This window comes from Mytilus edulis, chromosome 9 (genome assembly GCF_963676685.1).
Source record: "Mytilus edulis chromosome 9, xbMytEdul2.2, whole genome shotgun sequence".
In the NCBI taxonomy this organism is placed as follows: Eukaryota; Metazoa; Mollusca; class Bivalvia; order Mytilida; family Mytilidae; genus Mytilus; species Mytilus edulis.
The window spans coordinates 50046026-50055775 of record NC_092352.1 but is presented as its reverse complement, the minus strand read 5'-3'; the positions used below and the strand labels follow the sequence as shown (position 1 = coordinate 50055775).

The window sequence follows — 9750 nt, the reverse complement described above, 5'->3', positions numbered from 1 at the left end:
TTGTATGCTTACAAAAAATGACTGATTACCAGCTCAAATATCTACGTCTGCTTTTTTTGTTTTTGCTTGGCATTGTAAATCCTCAAATGTTCTCTCTTACCGTTTCGGAATTCTTTCCAGTATATTTGTTTGTTAGGTTTATCAGCTCCATTGATTTCAATACCTACCTATTTTTCCTTTTCGACATAGAATGGTCATTACTCATATTGTATACACGCATTTTTGTTTGTGGTAATAAGTAACTAAGCCTTACATGCTAAACTGCAAGTAAAAGAACTTATGTATTTCTTTCGATATATTTATTTTCTCAACATATGCATACCTATTTTGAGCACTTGGTGAATATATACTTCAATTGTCTTCAGTTGATAGTTTTTGTCATAAGAATATACTAAAGGTTATCAAAATTGGTAAAGTAATATACATTTCATATTTTATTTATTAATGTTTTAAACAAATGTGTAGATGATTTCAAAATAGCCGCCCAGAGCCGCCATTTTGATTTTCTGAATTGGATCCATAGCTATAAATGTTAGTTATGACCTCAACTAACACTCTGCAAAGTTTGATGCTTTTACCACAATCTGAACAATTGTTTCACAAATCGACTGGACTATAGGGAACGCGTATGCCAATTCCATTATTCATATTTGATGGTTTATTCATGGATTTATGCTAACGAAATTTACAAATCTATTATTTTTGTGTTTTATGTTTAAAATTAAATGAATTCAATGAATAAAGATTCGAAAATATTAAAATGTACTTATGCTTGTTTTAAAAGCCTGACGTTGACCATAAATGTTCAACATTTTTATACATGCTTCAAATAATTACAGATAAATGTATGTGCATGATCAATTTTAATTAGAAATGACACCGGTTCATTGGTTCATTGGTACAGAAATGGCCTTTGGTCAAAAGAAAATTGTCATTGTCTCATACAGTATAATCATAATCAATATTTTCATTTTTTTTGACATACCTTGACAAACTTGATTCAACTGAAATGCAAAACACTTGCAAATCACTTAAAGTGCCATTGTAATCATACAGGAACAAAAACATAAATAAGGGGAAATTAGTTCTAGTATACTGTTGTTCAAAAGTCATAAATCGATTGATAGAAAACATATCAGGGTTACAAACTAAAACCAAAGGAAACATCAACTAGAGGAAAACAACGAAACAACGGAATACTGAAGTGCAACAAAAAACATACGACAATGAAACATAAATAGAAACGAACTATTAGGTAACAACTGCCATATTCCTGACTTGGTATATGACATTTTAAGAAAAACTGGTTGGTTGAACCTGGTTATTTGGCTAGCTAAACCTCGCGCTATACGGCAATGTTGAATATACCGCTAAAATAACAACATTACATGACGGAAATACAGTACAAAAAAATGCACGAACACTCAAGACAGAGACATATTGATACATAAATAAATAATATAATAGTACATAAGATACGATAAGATAATTCTTCAAGGTATTTAATTCAGGCGAAATTAGTTTTCTGATATTCGAATCTCGCAAAGCGATCAAAATGAGACAAACCAAACCATAAGTGATGCAATTGCATGGCATCATCTCCAACAAAGGAACGAGCTAAGATGCGTCAACAGGGTATGTGTCTCCTGCTTTGTATGCATTACCCGCCATGATGTGATTCTTGTTATTCTTTCGAAACACTTGGTTCTTTTACAATTAAATGAAACGCAACTATTAATCGTTATTCCTACCTATATAGAATTCATTTATTTTGAAAATTAACCAATATAAATCACAGTAGCAGGTAGTTAAGTACAGTTCTTCCTAAGGACCATGCAAATTTAAAAAAATATGATACAAGATGTTCTGTAATTTTATTATATGTATACATTTTTTTGAAGAAGAAATATAAAAAATAATATATTTAAAATTGTACTGCAATAAAAATGCACAACACCTACTTTTTTACATGAGATTTCTTCATGGTATTTCAGCCATTTTCCCATAGGATTGTACAGTGAAACTTGAACTTAAATATTTCAGTTGATGGACAACCATATAATTCATATTTTAGTTTAATACATCTTAAATTGATCATTTTCATAATTTATGAAGAAAAAACCGTGTGATAATGTCTAAAAGTTCTTTTTTGTAAATGACCGTTTTGAAATTTGAATTTCCCTCCAAACAAACTTCCTACAGTTACCTCCCTTTACCAAAAACGAAAATCAAACACCAATTTTTTTTATCTAAACTGATTTTCAGAACTATTTTCTAGACTAATCAGTCATGATAATGTATTTTATGATAAAGCCAAAGAATTATTTAAAGTATAGGACCTGACAACAAATATGTAGCAGGTAAATGTTGTTTGGTTACAGATTATTTGTTTACATTAGCAATCATGTTATATTTAGCCGGGATTCCGGTTCATTATGGCTGCTCTTGCATGATCTAAGTGTTGGTGATCAGACATCAGTTCGATGGGAAAATCTGGTCTCTGAACCATTCGATATTAAGCAGGGAGTTAGGCAGGGAGGAATACTAAGCACAGAATTATATAAACTTTATATAAATGATGTTCTAAACCAAGTAGAGGACAGTGCACTGGGATCCTATATTGGACACATTCATTGCCCTATTCCAACCTGTGCAGATGATGTTACACTGGTAGTGAATGACCCTACCAATATGCAAACCCCTTTGTCGACTGTGGAGAATTACAGTCGACAGGAGAAGTATTCATTACAGCCTACAAAATGTAAAATTATTAAAACTGGGAAACCAAAAATAGAGGATAATTTTAACTTCATATTAAATGATACACCCATTCAAAATGTTGAAACAGCTGTACATTTAGGAATAACTCATAGTAATAACCCACGGCAAACCATTCCTATCCATATCCAGGAAAACATCAACAAAGCAAGGAGAACAATGTACAGCCTGATGGGAACTGGCATGCATGGCAAGAATGGTCTTAATCCCGTAGCATGCCTGCAATTATTCCAGGTTTACGTGTTGCCAGTTCTCATTTATGGCTTAGAAATACTACTGCCAAACTCTACTCAAATGGAACCAATTGAAGTCTTCTATCGAAAAAGCATCAAACAAATTTTATCAATCCCAATTAACACAACAGACATGGCCGTATATATACTGTCGGGTACCATTCCAGTAATCAGTAAGATGCATAAACTAGCTTTAGGAACCTTTGCAAATATTTCAAGACAGGAGAACTCTATAGAAAGACAAGTTGCAGAAAGACAAATTCTTATCTCAACTGATGTAAAGGACAGCTGGTTCACAAAAATTAGAGCTTTATTAATTAAATACAGCCTACCATCAATTTTTAACATTTTAGATGAACCACCCTCAAAATTAAAATGGAAAAACCTTATCAGGAAAGCGATTGACACCTACTGGGTTGATCATGTGGTGACCATGTCTGTCTATTACAAGAGTATTTCATATATTTCTACAGCTTATTATAATACTGGTCATCTTCACAATACTCTGGCAAGTATCCAGACTTCTGCAAAAGACATCCAACGTCTCCCCATCAAACTACGACTCCTTACAGGAACATATATTGTCCAAAGTAACAGGGCAGCTTTTACATTTTTAACCAGATTGACATCAACCCAACATGTCTCTTGTGTGAGGAGGACTCTGAAACATTATTTCATTTTATTCATTCATGTCCTGCTTTAGCTTCTGCTAGAAATCATCACATGCTTGAACTTTCGCACATCCTTAAAAATAGCGAGCTATGCGTTAAATGTAGATCATTAGAAAAGCTAGAGATTAGTACACAACTAATATTGGATGCTAGTGCCTTGCTCTGTAATTGTCAATGTAAATGTGGATGTACAGACTTTCTTCATCTTGTAGAGTACATTAGTAGAAAACTTTGCTTTGCGTTGCATATTAGACGTAATACACTATTATTAACATTACCGACGAATAAAAAGAAAGGGTTACTTGCAACCACTCAGTCAAAGGCGTGATTATTTAAAGTCTAAATTATTTTGTTTTAGATTTTAAAAAAGTGTGAGAAACATTTGTGGGTGTTATATACACCAATTTATTCTACTCTGAAACCAGAGGTGTGCCTTTCAAAGGCAGGATATTCATACAAGACAAGACAAGACATGGCGGCAATTTAGAAAATCAACAAGCTGACAGCAGAAGATATGTTTCCCCGTTGTAATGTCGGGATATTTGTAAAAACTCAGTGTGGAACTTCCTCTCATTACCAAAATGAGTTGTCCCTTGTAAAACTATTTGATTGTAATCGGGATATATCAGGTCATTTGCATTCCCTGAGACTACCAACTGGCCAAAATCAGACAAAATGTGACACCCAAACAGAGGGTCAGCTGATTTCAAGAAGGGCAGGTGTATTTGATTATAATAGAAATGTAAGCATATGTCCGAAACATAGGTATGATTTGGGGATCTATTGGAGGCCCAGAACAACTTGCCAGTTCCCAGGTCATGTTGGGAAGGGAAAACCAGTTCGAACAGTAACAAGTCCTATGAGTTATGGAATATGGTGTACACAGACACAGCTTGTGCATGCAGGATCAGGTATGAAATTTGGTAAAGTGCTAGTTCAAACATGAGACATCCAGGTGGACATAAATTTGGGGGTTGAGGGTCCCACAACATAAAACTGTCAGGTTTACAATTAATACCGTATATGTTTACATTTTATCAGATACATGTATTTTATGGAAGCAGGACAAATCGCCCCACTGGCAAATCGCCCCAAACCTAATCGCCCCACTTTTTCACCAACTCGCCCCACTTTAAATAAACACGCCCGAAACTGATTTACCAAATCGCCCCATTTTTTAAATAATCGCCCCACATGTGAAATGGGATAAATCATGTTTAATATTACTTCTGCCAACTCGCCCCACTTAATGGAAAACGGTAATATCTAGATTAGTTTATAATTTTCATGTCTGCCAACTCGCCCTACTTTAATGAAAACTATCTACACAGAATACAAACAAAGTTAACCGAAAATTTATTTAATTCGGTTACTATTATTGATATACTGAAATTATAATTCTAAATATAACTTTCGTATTGTTGGAGAATAACAGTATTCTTGTAAGCTTAGTTATTTGCATAACAATTGAAAAGAAACCTGTTAATTGTATCATAATGCAATATACATGATATATATAAATGTATTTTTTTTTTTATTTGATGACCAAACCTGAAGTCTAATCCTTGATTTACAATTTTTCATGTCATTTTTTTGTAAAAGTCAGTCTGATGATTTATGAATGTTTTGTTCATCAAACTTGTTTAAAAAATGTTATTCAAGTATCCTTAGGATCCTCTAGAGCGTTTTATGCAATAAAAAGGAGATATACATGTATATATGTAACACTCAGAAACGTGTCCTTCCCCCAAACGTGTCCTGTCCCCCCAAACGTGTCCACATCGACGTCACTGAACTGCAAAACATGTCTAGTTGTAAAATAGCGTCAAAGCTTGTCATTTGTATACACACCCAAACGTGTCCAATCCCCCAAATATGTCCATATTTTTTTTTCTTTTACTGGAATTATCATTTGTGTCATTTATATATAAAAAATACGTGGATTATTTGGTTATTGCTGTTTCATTAATGTATACTCATTTTACTATTTCATTAAAAAATAGAAATCTGACTTTAGATCTTTTTTCTGAACCGGCAGTATAACCTGAGTAAAAGTGGGGCGTTCGTTCTGCTATGTTGGATGTAAATGCTCAGTTAAATTGTAGATATTAAATTAGATACCTCGTGTAGGGAGAATACATTATCTGTGCATTTCTTACTGAAGTAAAAGAAAATGGATTTTACTAAGTCTTATCAATATTTTAGATTAAAATCCCAAGTAGTGTTAATCACGAATAACCGTAAAAACTTAGGCTCAGTCGTAAATTACTGGTATGATAAAAGATCCTGTCTACAGTATAAATATGAAGATGTGGTATGATTGCAAATGACAACACGGCATTCAGCAATGAGCAAAGCCCTTACCGCATGGTAGGCACTTAAAGTTAACCTTTTACCGCATAGTCAGCTATAAAAGGCCCCGAAATGACAAATGTATTTATTGCTAACACGATATCTTTCGAATAAGGCATTAAATATTTGACACTGCACTTTAAAAAGCTCATACAACATAACAACTAGCGCACTAAAAGTATAGCAGTTTTGCAATAATTCTATATATATATACACATGGAATAAGAAGCACATCATTTTTTTTTATTGGGTGAACATTAATTTAATAACTTTTTATTGCCTATTAATTTAGATTCATGTACATGTCAATGCTATTCACAATTCAAATTTGCTTTTCAGGAATATGCAGAAAATGTATAGATGTTTTCAAGGAGGTTGTACCAGACATTACTGTATACCAGACAGGTTTAAACAGTATCACAGATAGTAATGATAGTGAGGTAACCAAAATACTAACCTCAAAGTCTTTTTGTGCTCAGATTTATTGTATCATCATTCATGTAACCTGAGTATAAAACTTATAAAAAAAGACACATTTTTTTATTTCCTTCATGTCCTTTAACTTTAGTAAGCATGTCTAAATTATAAATATGAGCTACGGCCTAAATTGACCCTAAATTATTTAACTCTTTCTTGGCTTAAGACCCTTTTATACTTATATGGTATACTATTTGTATTTTTTTTCCATTGAAAGTACATTCAATACACATATAAGAATTAAAATTTATACAAAGTTAGAATTGCTGAAAAATATTACATCTTCATGTTAAAGTACATGTACTCTTTCATTGGAAAACCTTCATTGTTTGGCACTGACTCATATAAATATGACCTTTGAATAATTGTGATAAGTCTGATAAATCAAATGAGTATTCTATTGCTTTGAATACATGATATGTTATATATTTAGGCATTTAAAAAGTTTTTTTTTTTCAATATTTTAATTTTTTAAGCCTCAAATGTTGATAGTTGAAATTTTTCAATTTGAAAGTCAAAATTTAACATGCAAAGTTGAAAATAGAATTTATGATATTGTCTTTAATATACATCCTATTGCCATGAAACTTTATAAGCAGTCTCATAATTTATTAAGGCTTTGGTCATAACAAATTTTATTAAGATTTGACAGCTTTTTCTATCCTATTAGGTCTGAATACACAGTTATTGTCCTTTGATTTTTGTTGTTCACTCATATATTCCTAAGTGTGGACAGGGTGTTACTTGCCATTGTTTTATACCCCTTCCAAATGCATGTCTTTGTTTTATGCCCCAAATAGCAAGTAGGGGAATTGATACTATGAAAAAAAAAATGTAATTTTAAAGTAAAGTAGTGATTTGGTCCAGCAGAAAAGGTTAAAAGTTAGCACTTCAGAAGCTTGTCAAAAGATGTCAAGACCCTCTCACACAAAATTATCCATATTTTGAGTTAGAGCCAATGAAGTTTTCCATAATTTTGATATGTTTTGTCCCAAAAGTAGTAAAACACACTAAAAATATTATTGAGAAAGCGCAGGTTGGATTTTTTAGTTTTCTTTTATGGTCCAAAAGAATTGCAAATAACTGTGTACTCGGACCATGTACATGTATATTTATGTGATACTGTATTGAAATTCTGTACAATACAATATTTCTTTAAAACTCATTTCAAATTGGTCCTTAATGAAAATTTTAACCTGAATTAGTCTATATGTCCTTGTTACTGTAATTAATTATTATATTCTAGATACATACATGTGTATATCATTGTATATGCCATTTTCTTTTGAAGGCAAATTTAAAACAATTGAAATTTGTAACAATGATTCTATGCTTAATGTTTATTTATAGAAAGAAGAGGCAGCTGAAGAACATTTAAAAATAATACAGTGTATGATTCATAATTCATCAAACAAAACATTTATATAACTTTTATTCACTTAATTACATACAGCAGAGAGTGAATTTCCATTTTCAGCTACATATTTGCACTTGAACAAGATAGTTCCATCTAGCTTCATTTCCTCGCAGTACTTGTAATCATCAGATAAAGGTGATGTAAACAGGTTTAAATAGGAACAGGAGGTTTTAAAATATAGTTTTTTAATTGGTTAAAGTACAAAAAGGAATAAAAAAAGGTATTCGTTGAGTGATATTGATAATGAATCATTGTTAATAAACGTTATACATTAAGTTGTTTGTCTTACATAAAAAAGAGATAAGTTTGCAAGGAGCATACGTCTAAAACAGACAAAACGTTAAAAGACAAAACGGAATATAAAAATAGTGATACCTAACAAAGCAAACTAAATTGCTTAGCCCAAAAAAAAACATGGGCGAACTCGTGTCCCCCGGTAAAGTATGCAGTTACAGTTCCTCATATGTCACACATCATTGTTTATGCAAGCAAATACTCGTGCGATAATTGGTGGCTTATTGTAATGAGACAACCGAGAAGACAATGATCCGTAGCCATATGTTTCACAGATATTCCGTGACGGTCAAATAAACAATGATCGGTCCGTACAAAACAGAACAGTTTAACAATAGACAAACCTAGTTTAGTTCAAACTCGTTAAGGATAGTTATCATATACAAGTACGTCATGCAATTTGATTGCATTGTCTATCATTTCGAAAATACAGCAGGATAATTTAAGATTCGATATTTTGTAAATTCACGTAAAATACGATTAAATTTTCATTAATTTGAAATGAAGTTGAAAGTTGAATTTGTGAAAATATAATCATCTAATTCTTCGTTAATATCAACAGTGCATGCTTCAAGACAAAAATGAAAACACTCTTGAAGGGTTTGTGGGTTGGGGTGATCGATATGAATTCAATCGTTGTTGCGGCTTTAATTTCTAATTTTAGTTAAAATGCACTTGGAATTGAGTATACATTACACAAGTTTTATCAATTGGTACAATAAGCTTTACTGCGCCAGGCCTTCGCTTGATCAGCCACAGTGTTTTGTTTGTAATTTGTATTCTCAATGCGTTCTCAACAATTAGGAAGGACACACATTGACTCGCTCGTTCTACAAAAAACTGACCAAATGACCTTTTCTTGTGTCGTTGAATTTAGTTTTTAGAGAATAAAGTATCTAGCTATCTATCTAATTATCTATAAATACATGTACAGCACAGTTGCAGTTTTGGATCAATAGAGAAAGAAAAGTTGTTATTGATGATGAAGATATGCAATTGATGAAATGATATGTATCATTTCCTTGTGTTAGCAAAGAAATGTATGATATATCTTATTCTAATTTGTGTTTTAACAATGACTTAAGTTTTTTTAACGAAAATCGCATGTCGCTCTTTGTCCGTTATTATTTCAGGATGTTGTGCTTGCTGCTTGAAAGATCTGAAGCAATATGCACAATTGTTTCTACATAGGCGGTAATGGTAACGTTTTCTTCTCTAGCTCAGTCCATATCGTAAACTTTAATATGTATGATAGCTCGTTTCGAAGCTGAGACATTTTCACATATGTGGTTAAATTTTCGGAGTACAATTATTCCGTGAATTAACATACTGTGGATTCATTTTTATTCGTGGTATACCAATTTTCGTGGGTTTCGTGGGTCACAGCAAACCACGAATTTAAGAATTCAACGAAGAATAATCCCGAGAAATGTGTATGGAGTCGGTTGTTTATTTCCGGTTATGTTATGCAGTTCTAGTATAGTGTTGACCAGCGATAAACATTGTAACATAACACATGTTCTTTATT

General features: G+C 32.3%; 1 long non-coding RNA gene across 1 annotated transcript; it reads left to right on the top strand.

Annotated features, from left to right (window-relative positions):
• Positions 1 to 4161: 4161 nt before the first annotated feature.
• On the top strand, positions 4162 to 6474 carry LOC139490350 (uncharacterized). The gene is made up of 2 exons (XR_011656296.1): positions 4162 to 4593; positions 6374 to 6474. It is a non-coding gene; the product is annotated as an uncharacterized lncRNA (long non-coding RNA).
• Positions 6475 to 9750: the final 3276 nt, after the last annotated feature.